This window comes from Arvicanthis niloticus, chromosome 8 (genome assembly GCF_011762505.2).
Source record: "Arvicanthis niloticus isolate mArvNil1 chromosome 8, mArvNil1.pat.X, whole genome shotgun sequence".
Classification (NCBI taxonomy): domain Eukaryota; kingdom Metazoa; phylum Chordata; class Mammalia; order Rodentia; family Muridae; genus Arvicanthis; species Arvicanthis niloticus.
The window spans coordinates 15585053-15607328 of NC_047665.1; the positions used below are offsets into that span (position 1 = coordinate 15585053).

The following is a 22276-nucleotide window of genomic DNA, read 5'->3' on the forward strand; positions in this document are numbered from 1 at the left end:
AATCCCCCCCCCTTCCCTTTTGACTGGCAAGGCAAGCTGGAACATGTCTTGGTGTTATTTTAAGTGTCTGACTACTATTTAGAGGTTGAAATAGATGCAGAGGCAATGGTCATACCCTTAGCCACCCACCCACAGTCATGCCCAAGCTCCAGGGAGGTAGGCAATCCCCTCCTGGGCTGAGAATAGCTAAGCAAAGTCCTGGCTAGACTCTCCGGAGCCAGCCAGCAGCCAGACTTGAGTGACACCTGCAGGCTCTGTTTGCTGTGCCTCTCCAGGTGTGGGGAAGACATCTGATTGCCACTTTGTAAATCAGCAAGAGTGCCACTTAGACACACAACTCTTTGGACTCTCCCAGCAGAACCACGGTTCTCCATCAGCAACTGCCACAGAGATCGACTCCAGAACAATACATTTTTTCTCCCCCTTAAAAATAAACTGCATCGGACTCTAAAACTTGGGACGCAGCCAACACAAATATTTGAAGCTAAAGCATTATTTTCATTTTTAATATTTTACCTCGGAATTTAATATCAGCCAGCTCCGTGTGTGGTACGGAGGAGTCGTTGAACAGGGTAAAAGGAGTGGAAACCCTGAGAAAGTCTGCATGTTCCCAACACCTAACAGACTGCCTGGCACATAGTGGCTTTTCAACGTTTGTTGATAGATCGCCACAACTACTGCATTGCTCTTCGTTTCTTGGATGAGCTGTACGATCCATGAACTTCTCGACACACCCACCCTCTAATTTACTCTTGTGTTTCTTCTCCCTCCACTAGTCCTGAGACATGGGAATTACCCTCAATTCACCATGAATCCTTGTGTATTGTCTTTGAAATGTAGCGTACCACAGGGTTAATAAAGCATGATCTCTTTGGATTTATGCTGTAGTTTGGAGATTTAATGGCCCCAGAAAACATGTGTTAAAGACTTGGCCCCCTCTGAGAGTGTTCAGAGATGAAGTTTTAGGAAAGTGACTGGATCAGGAGGGGCTTGAACTCAATGGATACATTGATAGATCAAGGGAAGTATGGAGTCATACTTGGCTGGCATTATTCGGAGGTGGGAGAAGCAAGGAAGCAATTTCTGATTGGATGGTTTAAGTCACTGGGGGTGTGTTCGTTTGATGACTCCCCTCCTCTACCTTTTTCGCTACTACCCCACCCCCAGCCCCCATCTCCTAGCTACCATCAACCGAACACCTCTGTTTTCCCACACACTTTCTGCCAAAATATTCGGATTCAGCACAGCTCAGTAACAGCAGACCCCTACAGTAACCAGGGGAACTGTAGAAGGAAGTCCTTGAAACCTTATACCAAAATAAACTTTTTGCCTTTATTTTCTCCTTTGATTTGGTTGGGCTTTTTTTTTTTTTTTTTTTTTTTTTTTTTTTTTTTTTTTTTGTCATGGCTAAGACAAATCAATGTAACAATAAAAGTGCTAGGCTAGCTTTTGTTCCCTCGGCCCTCAGTTCTTTGGATGCATTCTCTATTTATGCATAACCCAACAGCTAGTCTTTGTGCTAAAAGATGCCTTAGAAAACAGTCTTTCAATTTATATTGTTCTGTACTTTAGATTTAGGACCATCCAGACTCTGAACTTTAAGATGCTTTTCAGTTCTAGTCCAGTGATCAAAGAAAATGAATTCTGTCCTTTATGAATATAAATCTAGATACACATGGCATGTTCATGACATTGTTCCTTAAATTTTCTCCAATATCTGTTCAATTTTGCTATCGCTCAGCACCTTGATGCAACCATGAGCGAATTTCCTTTGGGACAAAAGAGTTGCATTAGGGATATATTATATATATTATGGATTTTCTATTTTATAAATGCTATCCAGGAGCTGTGTAGAGCAATCTGTCAAAGTCTGCTCCGTTCAATTCTCTTTTACTTAATCAGTGTATTACAACATCATTGAATGCTTGGGACATGCAAGTGATAGAAACCTAACCAAAAATCATACAAATAGAAATGTGTATTATCTTACATAACAGATGATCCAAGTTGGAGCCTATACTGTTAGGCAGTGTAGTAGTTTAGAAACATTCTGGATGATTCTCAAGGTTTGCACTTTATCTTGTTCTTAGATAAAAGGCAACGAAGAACAACCAAAGGCTTACTGTGAATGGCTGTAGAAATTGTAGTTTTGTATTTTAATTTAAAGGAAAAATGTGGCTTAAAAAAACAGCACCCATAAAACATATTTTCCTTTGGGCACTTGTCAACAGCACAGAGAGTTTTGTCTGAAGCTACTGCCACAGCGTTACCCTCACCCTCAGGTCTCATTGGAAAGGGCCGAGTCCTATCACCTTTTCGAAATAGGTCTCTAATAAGAAAATGAGATGAACCACAAGTTGTTTAGGGGAATCTATTGGGGTTAGAACTCTCTTTTCTTCAAAGATTGATTGTAGAGAAGAAAGAAGAAGAGGAAGAGGAGGAAGAGGAGGAAGAGGAGGAGGAAGAGGAGGAAGAGGAGGAAGAGGAGGAGGAAGAGGAGGAGGAAGAGGAGGAGGAAGAGGAGAAGGAAGAGGAGAAGGAAGAGGAGAAGGAAGAGGAGGAGGAGGAAGAAGAGAAATGAGGAAGGGATGGCATTTGGGCAAAATTTGAGTGGTTTGTTTAAGCAAAGCTGGGGACTAACTGCTGGCGAGTAACCTAGAGAGCTGGTTGTAAGGGAACAGACTCCTATGAGTGGGGATAGGGAGGAAGGTAGCGAGCTGGTGGGGGCAGTGTTGGAAATCAGTGCACAGAGAAAGAAAAGCAAGCAATCTTGTGTAGAACAGGTGTTTGATAATTGCAGACGAAGATGAATGAAACACAATTTGCAACAACATTAATCTGACACACATCTAATGATATGTGTTGTTCCAGGGTGGTTCAGGCCAATAGTTTAGCAGTTCACACACATAACTGTAATTAGTACTAGTTTTGACAGATCTTTATAATAGTTTTTAATCTCTTATTGTTCATCAGTTTATGAATGAGCAGCAACATTCACAGGCTCTTTTTTTTTTTTTTTTTTACCTCCAGCCTCTCAAACTGTTGAATCCTAAACAAAGGTTCTCATATAGAGAAGCACCAGAGGCTTGCCCAAGACTTGAACTCACCTGATTCCTCTGGTCTTCCCCGATCCCTGACTATGTCTAGAAAGGAACCTCCCTTTGCGTCCTCAGAAGATGAGAGGGCATGAAAGTGACTACAAGATCTGGAAGGTAGGAATCAGAAGCTGGAGTGGTTGATAACTCCATTTTCCTATGCTGCAAAGAAGAAAGGGCCCAAAAGACAGGCATCTAGGGTAAGATGCTTGCACTGTAACATAAAGGCTTCATGTCGAGAACTCACTTTCTGACAAAACTTTGTACTGATTAAAGATCACTTTTCTTAAGTATAAAATGGGGGACTAGAGACATGACCTAGAAGTTAAAGGACCATGTTCTTCTAGAAGTTCCAAGTTCAGTTCCCAGCACCTATACTGAGAGGCTCACAACTGCCTGTAACTCTACCTCCAGGGCATCTGAAGCCTTCCTCTTACTTCTGTGGGCACCTGCATAGACCTGGCATACACACACGCACACGTACACACACACACACACACACACACACACACACACACACACATGCACCCATGAATGCTCAAGCACGAAAATAAATAAATCATTAAAAATAATTAAATGTAAAATGAGCGGCTTGGAACTTGTGATACAAAGACTCCTTCGGGCCCTACCTTCAACAATTCTACTCTTTAAGATTTGCTTCAGGCAGGAGCAGTTTAATTCAATTATAAGGAGACATATAGAAATTGTATTTGAGGTGATTTCATACATTACAGGGAACATTGATTTTAATTAACTAAATAGCCTTCTAGAGACTCAAGTTACTTCCTGTGTCTTGGGGTGTCTTCAAATGCGCTCTGCTGAAGTAATAGGTTCATCAGCCCAGACACTATGTACTCGTTATTTGAAGAGAGAGTCCTTTTTTAACAGACCGGTTTCTTTTAGCAATCCCAAGAGTTTGAAGAATCTGAAGACTATTCAGCCCATATAAATAAAATGAACAATTACGTTTGTATCATCATTTATTATTGTTGTTATTATTCTCCATTTGTGAAATAAGAATGTTTCCTTAATACAATTTCATAGAAATGGCTGGACAAATAAGAATAGTTCTGAGAAACAGCTGCATTTATTTATTTATTTATTTATTTATTTATTTATGCTCCTGAGAATGTACCTTCCTGACAGCTGCCAGCTTTGCAAGATGGAGAGTCTTCCTGTTGATTAGCTTTGGGTTTCTTTTGATTAATATTTATCTTTATTTGTATGTCTTTATGCACTTGAGTATAAGTGTCCCAAGGAGGCCAGGAATGGGTGTCAGATCCCCTGGAGCTGAAGTTACAGAAGGTTGTGTTAATCCCAAAGATGGGACTTGAAAGCCCACCAACCCAAATCATCATGGCCAAACTAATTAAAGCAAGCAACTAATTAAAGCAAGCTATTTTTTTTATTCCTGTACACACGCTCCCTCCCCCTAAGGTGAGTTTCAAGAGGTCAGCATAGAATATGATGAAGATATTTTTTTTTCTTTTTTTTTTTTTTTATAGCTCAGGAGTAGAGGATTTCCCAATGGAGCATTTGGTGGACAAAACAGGCAGGCTTACAGGAACAGAACATAGGCATAACAAGTTAGTCCCTCCTGAAACACAAGCATGCTTGCAAGGTGGGCACCACAAGGTAGTCATAGATGGTCATGTAACACTTTGAAAAGAAAGCTAGGGTTATGAGATGCCTATAAACAACTTTTTGAAACAAAGACCATGGTTGCCATTCATGGAACAGGCAGTTCAGAACTGTTGGTAGTTGAGGTTACAGGTGGGGAAGAGCCCAGTCCTTGAGACACAAAGGTCCAATCATCAACGGGAATGATCCCAGTTTGGTTTTACAATAAGATGCTTTTTAAGCTTAAAGATGGACGCAGGATGTTTGTTTGGTTGTAAGCTACTGTGTGTGTCGGGGGGAGGGGTCCTGAAAGCAAATTTAGGTGTTCTGGAAATACAGCAAAGCCTCTTCACCACTGAGTCTCCAGACTCCAGCTTTGGGTCTCCTGGTGCATGGTGTTCCAGTCATCTCAGGTTGAGACAATCCTCGTCAACGAGAATGCTAAAGTGTTCCAGCTTGGCGAGTTCATTGCCCAAGCCTTTGTCTGGGCATACCTATCCTGTTATCTTACCTGCTCAGTCTTCCTCTCTGTGTCCTCCATCCCCAAATCTCTATTCTCATGACAGTTCTTAAATTTCCAATAATCTGTCTGCTTAGCAAAAGTGAGCCCTGCTTGAGCCCCGCTAGCAAGCCACCCAGTCTAGCCAGGAGACTCCAAAGCTGGACCTGAATCCGCTAGAAGGTGGGGCTCCACCCTCATCATCCTTGCCTCCTTCACCAAGGCTACTGTGACCTATGAGGCTCTTTTTTAGATATGGACAAACAGGTCTTACTGTTCCTGGAAAGCAATCTGAAAACTGACTGTAGAATGCACCCTGATTCCATCAGGTCTTGCCATGTTTGTTTTTTAATCTCATTGTTGAGGGGGTTGAACTGAGGAAAAGTGAACATCAGGACAAGTTCCCTCTTCGATGCCACCCTCACCATCGTGGCTGTCAAGAAGAGTCAGAGCTGAGAACTTCAGCACTGTCCAAGGAACAGCTCAGAAATGTTCACCACAGTCCTGTGAACGCACTCAGATAGGGAGACATAGGTGATACCCTGCGCAGACCTGGACCAGTTCCTCCATAAACACAATCTACAACACCACTTCAACGTGGTGTCCTTATCATTTGCTACCAGAAATGAACAGAACGTTCCAAAAGGACAGCTAATCTTTCAGGTTACATTCTGTCCTGACCTTTGTTGTTGTTGTTTTTCGAGACAGGGTTTCTCTGTGTAGTTCTAGCTGTCCTGGAACTCCCTCTGTAGACCAGGCTGGCCTTGAACTCAGAAATCTGCCTGCCTCTGTCTCCCAAGTGCTGGGATTAAAGGTGCGCACCACCACTGCACAGCCTGTCCCGATCTTTGAAGACCTGCATGCACTAGAGAACCTGTTTAACTAAGGTTTCTTCTTGAGTCTTCTTCCTCAAGGACTCGGTTTTATTGGGGTCTGTTTTGCTGTTGTAATTTCAGCTAGGATACTTACTACTACTTTTTGAGACAGGGTTTTATTACTTAGCTCAGGCTGCCTGCCAAGTCGTGACCCTCCTACCTCAGCCACTGAATCCTGGAATTCCAGGCCCATGACTCCATACCCAGGTGCACAAGATGCTGAGCGATCATGCAGATACATTTCTCTGGGAATACTGAGCCTAAGAACACCTTTCCCCCTTTCTATGTGCATATCCACTCTTCAGAATATGTATTATTGCCAAAGACAGGAGCTCCTGCTCTTCAGAACAGAAAGTACGAAAGGCATACATAGTCATGTCATCTTGGTCAAGAACTGCATATGAGGAGAAAAAGCAAGTATGTCAGCAAATATTTGTTCGTTTTCACACATTTGCTGATTGTTGCTTGAACTGTTTTACTTATTATTTGATTTTACTAAAATATTCAGTCTAATTGGAAGACACTCCGATTCCTGCTGCCAACCCTCGATGTGTGCTTTGCAGAATTAATTAGAAACTGGCGACTGTGACTTGGCGTTAGGAGGTTATATTTGCTGAACTTGAGATGGGAAATCTTCCTTTGTTTTGCTTAAGCAAGATTCAGGTAGTTCAATAAACGCCACTTAACTGGGGCAGGCTTGATCAGGGAAGTTGCTGAATTGGGAAACCAATTAAGTCTAATGATAATTAGCATGCACGGCTGCTTAATTGGGATAGGTGGTCCATTGAGTTGGTATCACTGTAGGTAATTAAATGAGGCTCTTGGAGGTTAAGAGATAGAGTCTTCTTGATGCTTTCAAGATTGAAGGCAATTTATTTCCTTTCTTGATCATGATGTTGCTGCTGAGAAAAACTCCATTTCCTAACTCCAAAAGTGCTACTCACTTTGAAGGGGCCTCAACATCCATCGGTATTGTGATCGTGCACCACGATGGTGCACACACACACATGTACGTGCACTTATATTTCTCTACGTATAAATTATGCATTTAAAGGAATGGAAATAGCGAGATAGAGTTTTCAGTGGCTTATCAGAAGCTGCTGCCATTTAATGATTAAAAACAGATAACACAGTCGGCTTCAGAATTCTATTCTCTCGTGTGATTCAAAACCCAAACCGCTCACCCCGTGCGTCTTAGTTCCTTTTTATGGTGCTAGCACCAAATACCAGGCATGAAACCATTGAAGGGATAAAGCGGTTATTTTGGCTTCACTTTGAAGGGATAGTGTCCATCACAGTGGGGAAGACATGGTGGCAAGCATATGAGGCTGCTGGTCACATTGTATCCACAATTGTGAGCAGGGAATGAACAGGAAATAGGGCAGGGTTATTACCCTTCAAGGTCCACCCCTCAGTGACCCACTTCTTCCAGAAAGGCTTCACTCCCTAAAGATTCCACAGAGTTTCAAAACAGCGCCACCACCTGGCGACCAAGTGTTAAGACACATAAACCTCTAGGGAACACTTTTATTCAGACACAATGCAATATGAACAGAGCTCTGGGAAGAACCTGGGTGGGAGCCCAGGGACTTGGCTCTAAGCTGCAGTGCTACAGAGATAAGACACTGGACTTTTGAGGATGTACATGCTTCTTTTATTAGATAAAGGTGTGGGGCTAAATAATCACAAAGATCCTTTCCAGCTGTAAAAACACAAGTGTCTCCAGTCGTTTTATTTAAAAGTTTGTTACTGAGAAAATAATCTTCATTTTAAATTTGCATGAAGCTTTCCTTTATTAAGCAAGTCCCTGGCAAAAGGTAATGATGATATCAGGCTCCATATTAAAACAAAACAAAAAAGAATTTATTTCCAAGATGTAGCTGGGTGGCTTTTGAAAGAGATATGAAGGGAGAGGTTGGGAAGATGATGAAGAGAATCTTGGGATGGTGTGTGTGCGTGCGTGTGTGTGTGTGTGTGTGTGTGTGTGTGTGATGTGTGATGTGTGTGTGTGTGTGTGTGTGTGATGTGTGATGTGTGTGTGTGTGTGTGATGTGTGATGTGTGATGTGTGTGTGTGTGTGTGTGATGTGTGATGTGTGATGTGTGATGTGTGTGTGTGATGTGTGATGTGTGTGTGTGTGTGATGTGTGATGTGTGATGTGTGTGTGTGATGTGTGAGGTGTGTGTGAGATGTGTGATGTGTGTGTGTGTGTGATGTGTGTGTGTGATGTGTGATGTGTGTGTGTGTGATGTGTGTGTGTGATGTGTGATGTGTGTGTGTGTGATGTGTGATGTGTGTGTGTGTGATGTGTGATGTGTGTGTGTGTGTGATGTGTGTGTGTGTGATGTGTGATGTGTGTGTGTGTGATGTGTGTGTGTGATGTGTGATGTGTGTGTGTGTGATGTGTGATGTGTGTGTGTGTGATGTGTGATGTGTGTGTGTGTGTGTGATGTGTGTGTGTGTGATGTGTGTGTGTGATGTGTGATGTGTGTGTGTGTGATGTGTGTGTGTGTGTGATGTGTGTGTGTGTGATGTGTGATGTGTGTGTGTGTGTGATGTGTGTGTGTGATGTGTGATGTGTGTGTATTTGTGTGTGTGTGTGTGATGTGTGTGTGTGATGTGTGTGTATTTGTGTGTGTGTGTGTGTGAGATGTGTGATGTGTGTGTGTGTGAGATGTGTGATGTGTGTGTGTGTGTGATGTGTGTGTGTGTGATGTGTGTGTGTGATGTGTGATGTGTGTGTGTGATGTGTGTGTGATGTGTGATGTGTGTGTGTGTGTGTGATGTGTGTGTGTGTGATGTGTGATGTGTGTGTGTGTGATGTGTGTGTGATGTGTGATGTGTGTGTATTTGTGTGTGTGTGTGTGTGATGTGTGTGTGTGATGTGTGTGTATTTGTGTGTGTGTGTGTGATGTGTGATGTGTGTGTGTGTGAGATGTGTGATGTGTGTGTGTGTGATGTGTGTGTGTGTGATGTGTGATGTGTGTGTATTTGTGTGTGTGTGTGTGATGTGTGTGTGTGATGTGTGTGAGATGTGTGATGTGTGTGTGTGTGATGTGTGTGTGTGAGATGTGTGATGTGTGTGTGTGTGTGATGTGTGTGTTTGTGATGTGTGTGTGTGATGTGTGTGTTTGATGTGTATGTGTGATGTGTATATACATATAGTGTGAAAATGTGTATAAGGTATGCAAGTGTGTGAAAGTGTGTATGTGGCAAGCAGGTATTTATGTGTATGTAGTGTGCAGGTGTATATGTGGTATGAAAGTGTGTGTGCTTGTTACATGGGCATGTGCCTTGCCTGTGCACATACATATGGAGGCCCAAATGGGACCTTCCATGTGTATTCTATTCCTTTCTCCCTTATTGCCTTAAGGCAGTGTCTGAAGCTTGCTGTTTCAGCTGGGTTAGCTAGCAGAAGCTCTAGGAATAGCTCTGGGGATTCCCTCACCTCACTCTTCAGCTTTCATCCACTCACGACTCCATTTCACTTTAGAAACTGTTCTAGGACGTGGGGACGATAGGTGCATAAAATAGGTAGACAAGCCAGAAATCTACTGATAAGTCACCATTTATTTTCAAACAACTCTTATTCGTATATTTTTGCTATTTATCAAAGGATGTGAGCACATTTACACACTAGTGAGATGAACACGTGAAGGTGCCTGTCTACCTAACATAATTCCACACAAAGAGATGTTAATTTGATAGGTCCTGAGGAGTACAGGAGAACACCAAGCCATTCGTTTAGGGAGTCCTATGGTTACAACTGTTCCCTAAGAGCAGACACTTTGCATGTCTGGTAAAATCACTCCAAGTCACAACATACAGTCGTTTCCAACCTATGTTGTTACAGGCAGTACTCGCTTGTGTTGTGTGGCATGAGGGTATGCATGGTGCAAAATGTGTGTGATATGTGTCATCCAGGGCTGCTTCTGATGCCACGGTTGCTGCATGAGTGCTGTCAGAGCTGCTGGGAGTAACCACACCTCTGATTCTGAGTCCTTTCCCTCATTCTTTCTCTTATCTATCTATCTATCTATCTATCTATCTATCTATCTATCTATCTATCTATATCTATCATCTATCTATCTATCATCTATCTATCTATCTATCTATCTATCTATCTATCTATCTATCTATCTATCTATGTCATTCTGTGTTCAGAAACCTTATACCATTGCCAAGTTTTGCACACATTCAGTTATCAGACCTATGTAGGGTCTCAGCTCCCAGTTTAAGAAGCTTTGATCTAGACTTTCCCAGCTCTTCTTCTCCTTTTAATTAGCCTCCCAAAGGCTCATCCTTTGCGCATTCTCTGCAAGCAACATCCCATCAGTTTCTAAATGGCTGATGACTGTCTTTAGAATGCTAGCTGGATTTGAGATGTCATTAATTGGCTGTTGGACTTATGGATTGCTTGAAATGCCTCATTGGCCTGAGGACTGTAAATGCTACCTAAATGTTTATTTTTTTAAGTCACAGTATAGATAAACATCATAGACATGGGGGAAGTGCACATATAAGTGTAAGCATGTAGAGAGAGTGAGTCAATCTCATAGTTTTAAAGTACAATAGTATGTGCTTACAACTTAGCTTTTAGAAATGTATTTTGAGCAAGTGAAAGGCTAATTTTAGCTTTTCATAATCTCATCTTTGTATTGTTACCACCAACAGGCTTGTAAAAAGTTGGTGGAATATTTCCAGCTACAACTTGACGAAATGCATGTGGTTTAAGTCAAAAGGAAAGTAGAGCAGTGGTTCTCAACCAATGGGTCTTGACCCCTGGGGTCATCTATCAGATACTTACATTATGATCCATAACAGCAGCAAAATTATAGTTGTGAAGTAGCAGTGAAATGATTTTATGGTTGGGGTCACCGCAACCTGAGGAACTGTTTTAAAGCATCACAGCATTTGAAACGTTGAGAACCACTGAAGCAAGTGGACACAGACTTCCCCGTGAGCTGATTCAGGTTCTGATGGCATTGTACCTGAGATCCATGCTCTAGCATTTCCCAGTCAGATGGGTGTGGCCCTAAGCAGAGACAGCATGTGTTCTGTGTTCCATGAGACAATTTTCCCTCTTCTTATATTCTTCAAATCTGAAGTCTACTTGTGGAGTTAAACTGAACTTTGTCTCCCTGTTTTGTGTCTCATATGGTTCTTGAATAAAGATGTCTCTGGTGAGTGGACCTTGGAAACACTTCTTTCATTAAGGGGGGGGGGGAAGCTATCCATCTGGAATTAAGAGCCTTCATGTCAGTAAGTCAGCGCCATCTCCTTGAAGTTTGCTCTTCTCTGCCCCTTGGGAGTTGCAGTCAGGCACACAGAGAGGAGGACTTGGGAAAACTAGCATAAACTGTCCAGCTAAACCCCTCAACAGGGGGATGAAGCAGTTTTCTGCAGCCCCAGCTCTGATGAACTTTAGACTTCACAGACTTTATTACTTGACTAAGAATGTGCTGGTGTTTAAAGGCAGAATCACAATAAGGCACAATACACAGGGAGATCTGTTGGAGGGATTTTGTGGAATAGCTTTTGGGGAATATAATTTTGTTTGAGACAGTCTTAAAGACAACTTGTCTCTACCTCGCTGGTAGGTTTTCTGAGTCAGCTCACATGGAAACAGAACGGCACCTGAGCAAATAGTGCAGGGTGTAGCAAAAGAAAAGAATCACTTTTCTTTTGCAACCACAAATACTACAATAGCCTGTGCACATATTTTAGTGAAAGATTGTTTTCTTTCTTGTGTGAAGATGCTTTGCATGAATCTCGGGATACATTTGGTTGCTGCGGTTAATAGGACTTGTTCTTTTACAGCCATGGCCTCAGGGACAGCCAGAATGTAAATTCTCAGAGAAATATTTTCCAGAGAAAGGCCCCATCAGTCTCTTCACCCATGAGCACCACTGAGATCATTTCACATAGGAATGGCAGGCAGAAAGGCACAGTGCAGAAACCGATAGAAAGCATATCCGAAGGGTGGGTACTAATCATAAAATAGTCAGTATTTACAAACATTGATAACAATGAGATAGGCATTTGTGGAACATTCAGTATTTCAGGCACTGTCCTCAATAGTACGTGTGGCTTTCTTGTTGAAATCCTCAACATCTGTTGAATTTGGACGGTTCTCCCGCCATCCCACTGTAGAGGCTGAAGCCTGGATGGTTGGGATCTTGCTCAGTGTTTTATTTGTGGCAAGATAGAATAGAATCAGGTTCTAAACGAAGGCAGTATGACTTCCGAACACTGTTTTCCCCTGTTACACAGGTTAATCCTACTTACATGTAACCTATCCGTAATGGAGGAGCTGTGCAGAGCTATCCATAGTGTGCAGAGCTATCCATAGTGTGCAGAGCTGGTCAAGTCCTTACTTTCAAGAGTTCTACTCTGAAATAAGACCCAAAGAATAAAAAGCAACCCATCATGGATTCTTGTGTGAAGAAAGTGTCAGGCCCCAGTTTTGGCCCTGGTTTGGGTCTTGTGGACAAACCCGAGCCTGGCTTGAGTTTTGAGACCTATCTCAGTCACTTCTTTATTGGGGTGACCCAGCAAGACCTGTTTGGCCCTGCCTCTGCCCTGCCGTTGCTAATGTAGAGCTTTGCCATTGGCCCTGTCAGTCACCTCATACCCTCTGTCACCTTCTCCTGCCTCCTACGTCATCTCACCCCACCAAAAATCCCCCTCCCTATGCTCGAGTTTACATAAGTGAGAAGCTGACGCAATAAAGTTGAGTTCCTGCTTTGACAAAACTCCTGGGCCGGTGTGTTTCTTTTGGGCCTCCAACACTCACCATCCTGCTCCGCTCCGGAGAGACCCAGCGGGACTGGGACCTCTCTCCTCTCGCCTGGACCTGCCAGCAAGGAGCTGACAATGAAGTACTGTCTGCTTTTTTGCAGAGAAGATCACAGAGGGAGGGGAACCTCAACTCTTGGAGTCTGATCTGTGAGAGCGGTGGTTGGGATAAGTAAGCCCTAGAAGCCCATTTATTCAAGAACTGACCTGTGGCACCGCTGGGAGCCAACATTAAGAGGTAGGGCCCAGTGGGGAGGAATTGAGTCTTTGGTAGGAGTTCCCTGTTGAAGATATGCAGACTCTGGTCCCTTCCTCTATTTGCTTCTTGGCTGCTGTGAGGTGAGCATCCTCCTTTTCTCATACTACTGCAGGAATGCATGTATTTCCTCTTCGTAGTCCCAAAGGAAGCAGGGCTGAGCATCATGGACTGACATCTCTGAAACCATGAACCAAAACACACCCTCTTTGTTACAGCAACGGAAAGCCATCCCACAGAAGAGTTACCTGGCACAATCTACTCCATTCCTACATATGATGATGACAAAATGATCTACCCCAGACTATTTGCCAGAAGCACGAAACAGAAACACATTAGGCTTACTGCCTCACTGCTTCCTATCCACTGTGGTTCGCCTATAAAATGTCCTCCTCAGAGGCTAATGAGTTTAAGACTTGGTCTCCAGCTGCTGACATTGCTTTGTAAGGTTGGGGAACTTTTAGGAGGTGGGACTTAGCTGGAGAAAGGATGCCTAGGAGGCAGGCCTCGTTGTTGTTATGGCTTGGCGTTGCTCCCAGCATGGTCTCTCTGCTCTTCTTCTACAGAGATGTGAGAAAGTGAGAGCCTGCTGTAGTCTTGCAGGCATGGAGCTGAATGCTGCCATACCTTCCCCCATGATGGAATGCCATCTGTTTTTCCTTTAAGTTGTTTCCTATCAAAGATTTGGTCACAGCATCTTGAAAACTGACAAACACAGTGTCTAATATACCCTTAATCAGTAGTGACCACAACCATCACTGCCTTAAAGAATTTGGAACAAGAATATTGACAAGGTCTGGGAACTCCAAGGCAACTGCCATTTCTTACTCTTTTGTTCATTTCTCCCACTTTCCTATATTATTGAACAGACGTTTCCCTCTTTGAAGATTATTTTCTTAAATATAACTTTTGAATTACCCTGCATAAAAGGAAAAATCATTTAAATTTGTTAGAAATAAAGAATTTCAGAGATAAGCCAGAGAAAGGCGTTTGTAGGCAAGAAAAATGACTTACGTGAGAATGATGATCAGTTAGTAAATTAGTAAGTTAGAAAATGGTAAGGAAACTACTGAGAGGAAGTCTGTAAGACTTCCTGGTAAGAACTGGGGAGAGGCTGGCAAAGCTGATAAGAAGAGAAAGTGCCCCTTATTTACAGCCAAGGTTCAAATGGCACTTAGGTGCATATGGACAAATGATGGCCTTTGTAACTGTTGCTTAAGCATTAGCCAAGCCCATAGATGACTGTGTCCTCCACTTCTCATGTGTGGAAATTGGATTTTTACCAAGTTTCAATTTGCTGAAGCCTAGAAGAATGCTCTAAGGACACCCATCTGTCTATCTGTCCATCTGAGCAAGGCCATGCCATGTGGATGAAAGTGGCATAGTTGGAGGCAGGCAAAGTAGGATTGAATCCTAACCTTGATAATGTCTCTAAGCCTCTGTCTCCCTGCTTACAAGATCTACTGTGTAGGTTGTACAGTTTTCCACAATGTGCAATGTACCTGCACCTCCCAGCTCAGTACTATTAGGGGATTATTAGAATGGAAAGACCCCATGACTCACCTTCCAGTCGAGGGTTTAACAAGCTATCAGGAAGACTCTAAGGTGGTTTTGAGAACCCTTGGCCTTACCCAATTTCAAACATATGAATGGGCTCGTAGTAGAGTTAGTGGTAATGGCAGTATGTCAGGGGCTCCTGGTGCTGGGATCTGGGGACACAGAAGAAAATTCTGTACTTGCATCTGAAGAACTTCCCTGTCAACTGTGCCAAGAATGACCTGAAATGCTGATTTTAACAGCTACAAATACTTGGGTGGTTTCAGGTTTTCTGTTTGTTTGTCTGTTTGTCTTACATTGTTGATGAGCTTGAACTCTATCATTTATCATCTATCTATCATCTATCATCTATCTATCATCTATCTATCTATATCTATTTATCATCTATCTATATCTATCATCTATCTCTATCATCTATCTGTCTATATCATATCTATCTATCTATCTATCTATCTATCATCTGTCTATATATATCTATCTGTGTATCATCTATTGATTTATCTTCTATTATTTATCTATCTATATATCAATTATCTATCTATAGTTATCTTATCTATTATCCCTTTGTCATCTATCTATCTATCTATCTATCTATCTATCAACTGCCTATTAAATGCATCAATAATTTGCATTTTCCTTTCCTTGGGTTTCAAGACACTATACTGAATTCTACTTACCAAGCTGTTTCTTCTCGTTCTCTCTTCCTGTATTCTTCTTCTACCTCTCAGACTGGACTTTTTCAGGACACAGCCTTCATATCCCTTTATTTATTTATTTTTTATATTCATGGGACTCATGCTTAAATGGTACCTTTAAATTTAAGGCTCTCAACTTGAGTTTGCCTTACCTGTGCTGTGAGTTTTGCTAACACTCTTTGAGCCTTTTCCATCTAAGTCTACAGTAGGCATATCAGGCAAAGACTCCAAACAGAATTGTCACACCTTCCCCTGGGTTCCCTACATCATCAACTGACATTACCTGTCACACAGCCCACAGATCACCCCTGACTTGACTCTCGCGTATATGCATGTTTGTCCTAACTTCAACAGCATATCTTTAACTGTCCTTTCAAGGATGTTTTTACTATATCTGTTGCTACCACCCCATAACAAGCTGCTATCTGAGATATTTCAAAGGCTAGAGTCTCTGCATTTTATTTTTTGACCTAATGATCCAGGTGCCATTTAAATGACATAAATCAAATTATGTCACTTCTCTGCTCTTAACTCCCATAGCTTTCTGGAGGAAGTCTGAGCTCATAAGCATGACAAGGCCCTGATTGACTCCTTACATTCATCTCTTCCATGCCTCTTACCTCAGCCTCCCGGTTTGCATTCTTGAGCAGAGAGGGTGCATCCTTTCTGTGTTTTTCTGCTTGACTGTTCCTTTTGCTTACAAAAGTCTTCAGATCACCCTTACTGTCTCTTCTCCCAGCTTCCTGTTTTAAAAGACAGATCTCTCATTAACCTGGGAGTTGTGAAGTAGACTGACCTGGCTGGCTAGTGAGCCCCAAGGATCCACCAGTCTCCACCTCCCAACATTCATATTTCTTAAGTGTGGTCTGGGATAGAAGTCACGTCCTTAGGTCTCCATGGTCCCATAATGAGACCTTCCTCAACCAACCAGGAGACTATTGATTGGGCCAGCCCCCTAGCCACAGTGTTTAATGCTTACTTGTGGCTCAGTAAACGAAATAGGTTTAATAAAGCATGTCTTTCCTTTTTTATGCTTAAGCTTTATTAAATGAAAAAGAAAAAAAAAAACCCTCACTGGTTAAACCACGTGAAGTGTGTTTCTTTCTTGTCAAAGAAGCATAATTTGATCAGTGTTCAAAAAAAGATTTTTTTTTTCTTCCTTTAGAAATTGTGTGGGTTGAAGAATCCTCTGGGCTGTCAAAATCTTCATGACTAATAAATGTTACCTGTATCAAGTCTTCTAATTATCTCCAAGATTTTTGATTTTAGAGCCAATGATTTCATTATTTTACCATCTGCCAAAGAGTGTTTTTGGCAGGACTCAGTAGAAAAATAGGCAATGTGGATGAAAACTTGATTAATTAAACAGTAAACCTATGTCTGAAAGAGATACTCTGAAGTTACACTTAATTCAACCCGAGGTTGCATTGGGTACTATTAGGTCCCTGTTGAATTGGAGCCCCTTCCATGCCTTGCCCACTGAACACGCCAATCATGTCCAGAGAGATTGAGGAGAAAGAGATGCAAACTTTCCGTAATGGTTACGATTTGGTTCTTTAGGAGAGAGGTATACACAGGTTTCAAATTTATGAAGAAAGCGTATATATATAGACTAGTACGTTTTAAAAGTGTATCTGCTATGGAACTTCTGCTTTAAGAATAAGGGTGCTTTTGTGACTCCTGCAAATTTTTTTTTATAATGATTGTGGGTGTGAGCATGTGGGTTTTCTACTTCTGAAGTGGTTTAGGTACCTCATATTCGAGGCAATCTGCTTATAAACAGACATGACGCACATGAACACTTCTGAGACAGGTATTTGAGTAGTGAGGCTGCCTCATTCTTCTATGTGCTGTCAATTTTAATAGAGACTTGATACAACAACCTGCCCTTGCACTGACCTAAAGAGACTTGGTCTTTGGGTATGGTTGTGTCTGCTCACAGGTATTCCTGGGACAGTGTATCTTCAGAATGTATGTTTCATCTCCAACTGTGCTGCTTAGCACCTAGCCACAAGGGAAGAACTTAACCTCTCCTGCATGCCTCAGACTCGGTCTGCTCAGAATGAAGATGGCAGAACTCATTCAAAGAAATGCCTATGAAGACTAAAGGGGCTCACATGTGGGAAGCTCCCAAAACCAAAGGCTGGCACAGAACGAGCCTTTTCTTGTGTGACTTGGATCATTTAACAGAAAACTAGAAAGTATATGTATAATTCATTGCAATTTTTACATCTGTGTAAACATAGAAGCCATCATAAAATGAAAAATAAGAAAAGAAATAAAGGATTATATAGCCATGCAGTGGGATACAGAGTGAATGATGTAAAAATTTTAGTGACATGTAAGTTCTACGTTTGATAATATTCAGTAATAGAAATCTGATGTGTAATTTTGTCTCAATATAACTGCAATTAAATAAGACTATACGAGATTGGTATAGATGTATAAATACTGTTAGTGGATAACAAAGGTGGTCAGAGTGATGGGTGGTACTTTTCATAACTTTGTGCTTTTTCCTCTAATAAATCTGACAATATAGGATAGGAAATAAGATGTGTTGGTTTTGAAATAAGTGTTTGCTTAGGACAAAGTTAATGTGGAAACAGAAAATGTGCAAACTGAGAGAAAGTTTAGAGATCATATCCTTTAGCTTCCCCTCATTAACGGGGAACTTACTGTAGCTGGGACAGATGTGGTCTGGCTACAGCATGAAATGCAGGTAGATGTTCCGTTTGTCATCCACTCTGTCACCAGGAATGCCTGTGGGTGGGATCTGCAGCAAGGCTTCTTCTGTCTATACTATAAAGGAAAATATTAAACTATCCTTTAGAAACTGCAAACTCTCTTCAGTTAAAAATTACTTGAGAGCTTCAACATGTATGACTTTTAAGTCATTTTCACACCCTGCCCTCTCCCTTACCCCTGCTCTCTCCCACTTGGGGACCCCCTTCTCTGCAAGCTCCCCACCTACTTTCATGGCTTTTTTTTGAACCATCCGTTTAATGAGAGCTTCTTGCCCAAGCATGGGAGAGAGATTAATTACCATAGCATGGCAACTTATCAGTCACTATACACTGATGAAAACGACCCACCCTCCCTCAACAAAGGGTTAAATTCCCACAATTCCTCCAGGAATGGTAGTGTCTGGTGGGCCCCTCCTATATCTGTGCTGACAGGTTGAGGGGCCCCAGTGGCTTTTAGATATCACACACACACACACATAGCCGCAGCTGCAGGGAGTTCATGGTGTTTGGAAGATGCCTTTTTGGTTCATATCTTCTTGTCCTTTGACACTTACATTCTTTCTGTCCCCTCTCCTGGGATGTTCCCTGAACCCTCATGGGGTGATAGAGATGTTCCCTGACACCACCAGGGCCAGAAACTCTTCTCTTTAGAACTGTGCGACAGGATATCTGAGTCTGAGAAGAAACTGTATAATGGTAGACACTGTACAACACTCGTCTTTCAGAGGGACAAACTGCCATTGGTTAAAGGAATGGAAGAAACATATTTCTAATTAGAAAGACCTGGTTAAATAATCGCTTTTGCATTATCATGTACATAGATGGAAAATGTTCTCTATTTGCCTTAAAAAGAGATATTATTTTTAAATTCTACATATGCATGTGTGATGTGTGGTTGCCCATGCAGGCCGAGAACAGGGGCATTAGTTCTGCCACTGCAGGAGTTACAGAAGGCTATGAACCACCCAAAGTCAGAGCTAGGAACTGAATTTAGGTCCTCTTAACCACTGAGACATCCTACCAGCCCTTCTTTACTCGCTTAAAATTACCTGTATATTATATTCATATTTGCACAGGGCTTACTTATTAGTAATGGTGACACTACAGTATCCATGCAACATCCAGGATGAATTAGACCCCTGCTTAGGACAGTCCCTCCATTATCAGTGCCTTCAGCCCCTGCTTGTTAGTATTTTATAGACCTCAGTTTGCTTTGGTATGATTTGATTTTGTACTAGTGGATGAATCCTGGTCGTGCATAAGTTAGGGTAGTGCTCTGTCATAACCCAGCTATATCCACTCTTTTCTTTTGTGCTTTTTACTTTTTAAATAATGTTTCACGGAGTTGCCCAGCCTGTCTTTGAACTTCCAACATTCCTGCTTCAGATTCCAGAGTAGCTAGAACTAGAAGCTTGACCCCTCCCCCTTTTCCTCCACATTTTATTTTCTTCTTTCACATTTATTTTTATTTTTTTTTACCAGACCATTATTTTTTAAAAGTTCCTATTCTGTGTCTATTTCAGCTCCAAGGCAACAGAAGCTATCTTTAACTCTGTCTTGCATCAAAAGTAAACAGGGGTACCTGTGCCTCTTTGTGTGTTTGTTAAAGTTGAGTTCCGTTCCCTTCTCTTTTTCTGAAGCAGGGTCTTACTTGCTATGCTCCTTGAGCTGCCCCGAACTTCCTAGATTGCCACATTGGCCTTGAATTCACTTCTGCCTCAGCCTCCTAACTGTGCCTGGTTTAAAATGTAACTCTTTCAGGAGACTCAAAATAAGACACTATTACCTTCTTAAGCTTGTGCTGCTGTTATAGTATCCAGCGGCAGGCTGTGAATGAAGTCTGATACATCACTTGCTTCAAATGCTCAAGGCCCTGGATTTGATCCCCAACTTTGAGGTTTAGGATATGATGCCTAATGATCCAAGTTTATGCCCTTGAGAGACATCAAGCTTTACTCCCTTTTTCTATAGTGTTCTCAGATTAAAGGAAAAATACTCCCAGAGTTCTGATCTTCTCTTCTTTGCACCTGTGCTGTGTCAATCAAGAAAAATGACACTGGCTCCTATATAAATGCTCACTACAGTTTCAAATTATTATTTGTTTGTGAATTGATACTATGTGTTAGATGCTAACTATGTGGGTCAACATCCAGGATTCCACAATTTAGTTTTAGAGATATAGAGAGGTTTGTAGCTAAATGAAAACCGTTGTAGACAATATGGAAAAGGAATAGCATAATGAACATTTTTAAAATGCCTCAGTTTTGAATAAACAACTGAACAGGATGTACAGAAAACCAATACAAGTAATGCTATATCATATATAATATGCTAATATTAACTTTTGTATACTACTAAGGAAATACTTTTTAAGGTACTTTGTCATGGCATGGTTCATAGAACATCTCAAAACATTTTGAAAAATAAAATGTTTACAAATAGCATTCTGAATGAAATTGTTGCAAGAAAAATTAAAACAACAATACAATGCTAACCAACCCATAATAGCAAAAGGAAAGAAAAAAAATAAGCCCATTAGAAATGAATGCTTATCTGCTTAAATACTGCAGGGATCAAATTATAAATTAAAATGTTGGTGATTTATCAAGGTCAGGCAGGATGTAGGAAAATATGTGTGGATACACACTACTGTAGTGTGAGCTGATACAGCCTTTTGTGCAGTGTGATTTGAGAATACTTATCAAATTTAAACATGTACATACCCCTTGACCCAGGAAACCCACTCCCTGGAATCTGTCATAGGGAAATATTTGCACATGCAGGCAAGGATGTGAGCATAAGAAAGGACATTTTCAGCCTTTGAAAAGCTCAATGCATATTTATATGAGTAAAAATATTTGAAATAATTGACTATTCGCCATGGGAATGCTGTAAATGTATTAAAAGAAAGACTGAGTAAGAGTTTATTTTCTCTTTAGTTACATATTTATATTACTTGAACCAACAAAAACAACAAAATAATGTATTCAATTTTAAACCATTAAGAAACAAACTACCATTATAATAAGTGGCCAAAGATCTATTAACACAACAATTCAAGTCCCTGAGTGTTATTGTTATACTATAAAGGATGAAAATATGCAAATAAAATACTCAACTATAGAAATTATATACACATAGAAGTTCTAAAAAAAGAGAAATATTGAAAGTTAAAAATAAGAGTGAGTCCATTATCAAATTTACAGAATAGCTGGCTCTCTATGAAACTTAGTAAGATGGACAACCCCATGAACAATCTAGAGTCCATAAATAATCAAAGTTAGTAATAAAATAATGTGAAAAATCACATGGTAATATCTTGTATACTTTTAAGCAATTCTATATGTTTGATGAGATTCCCCTATTGGGTTCCATGGGTTTTTATTTTAGTTTATTTTAGGTAGTGTTCAAATGTAGTCGTTAGTTGACTTTTGTTTGCTGCCTCTTCACCAACAGTCTCTATTTTACAAGATTTTGCTATTAAAGCCTCTTTCACTCTAAAAGCATGGCTTCTGTTTGTTCTTCAAACATAGCCATCTTAGCTATTTGGAAGACTTTGTGTGATACATGTGGCACCTCGGTTGGTTTTCTCAAGGTTTCTACTGCCCGCCACACCCATTTCAGCAAAGATGAGTGAAAGTTCCCTGTGTCTTTCCTGTCATATTGTATAAGTTTTGTTGAGTCTGGAAATCTAAATACTGATTGCAACTCTAGATATTGCCTTCATTTCCCTCAAGTGAGCATTGGTAGTTTTTATTTATTGATCCATTGATCTGGACATACGACTGCACTGGCTTTGTTCTGGGCACAGTACATATCCTCTGAGATGTCCTTAGAGAAGTCAGCTTAAGATAGGTACACTGCCATCCCTACCATCCCCACATATGACAGGCTTTAGCTACTGGTTTTACTTTGGTTGTACATTTCTCTATTCTCCCTAATAGTCTCTATCTGTTCTGCCCAGATGTGTACCACACTTAGCTTTCAGTTTTTTGTTTTTTTTTTTTTTTCTCTATTTGAGCCACTGCTTTTACTAATGCCTGAGAAACAAACTGGTCCGAAATCTGATCCAATTGAAAACAGACTCCTTGTGGTGTTCTTTGAATTTTAAGAACAATTAAAATTAATAATTGATCT

General features: G+C 41.1%; 1 long non-coding RNA gene across 4 annotated transcripts in view; it reads right to left on the reverse strand.

The window, feature by feature from the left end:
* LOC143443272 (uncharacterized) overlaps window positions 1-22276 on the reverse strand; it is a 394599-nt gene that overhangs the window by 47980 nt on the left and 324343 nt on the right. For 2 of the 4 annotated variants that reach the window (XR_013112089.1, XR_013112090.1), the window contains exons 4-6: window positions 18072-18194; window positions 16016-16138; window positions 9642-14852 (exon numbers count right to left, since the gene is read on the reverse strand). This is a non-coding gene — a long non-coding RNA (uncharacterized LOC143443272). Of the gene's footprint in view, window positions 1-9641; window positions 14853-16015; window positions 16139-18071; window positions 18195-22276 lie in introns of those variants that run through there. The other 2 variants (XR_013112092.1, XR_013112091.1) reach the window with 2 other exon arrangements.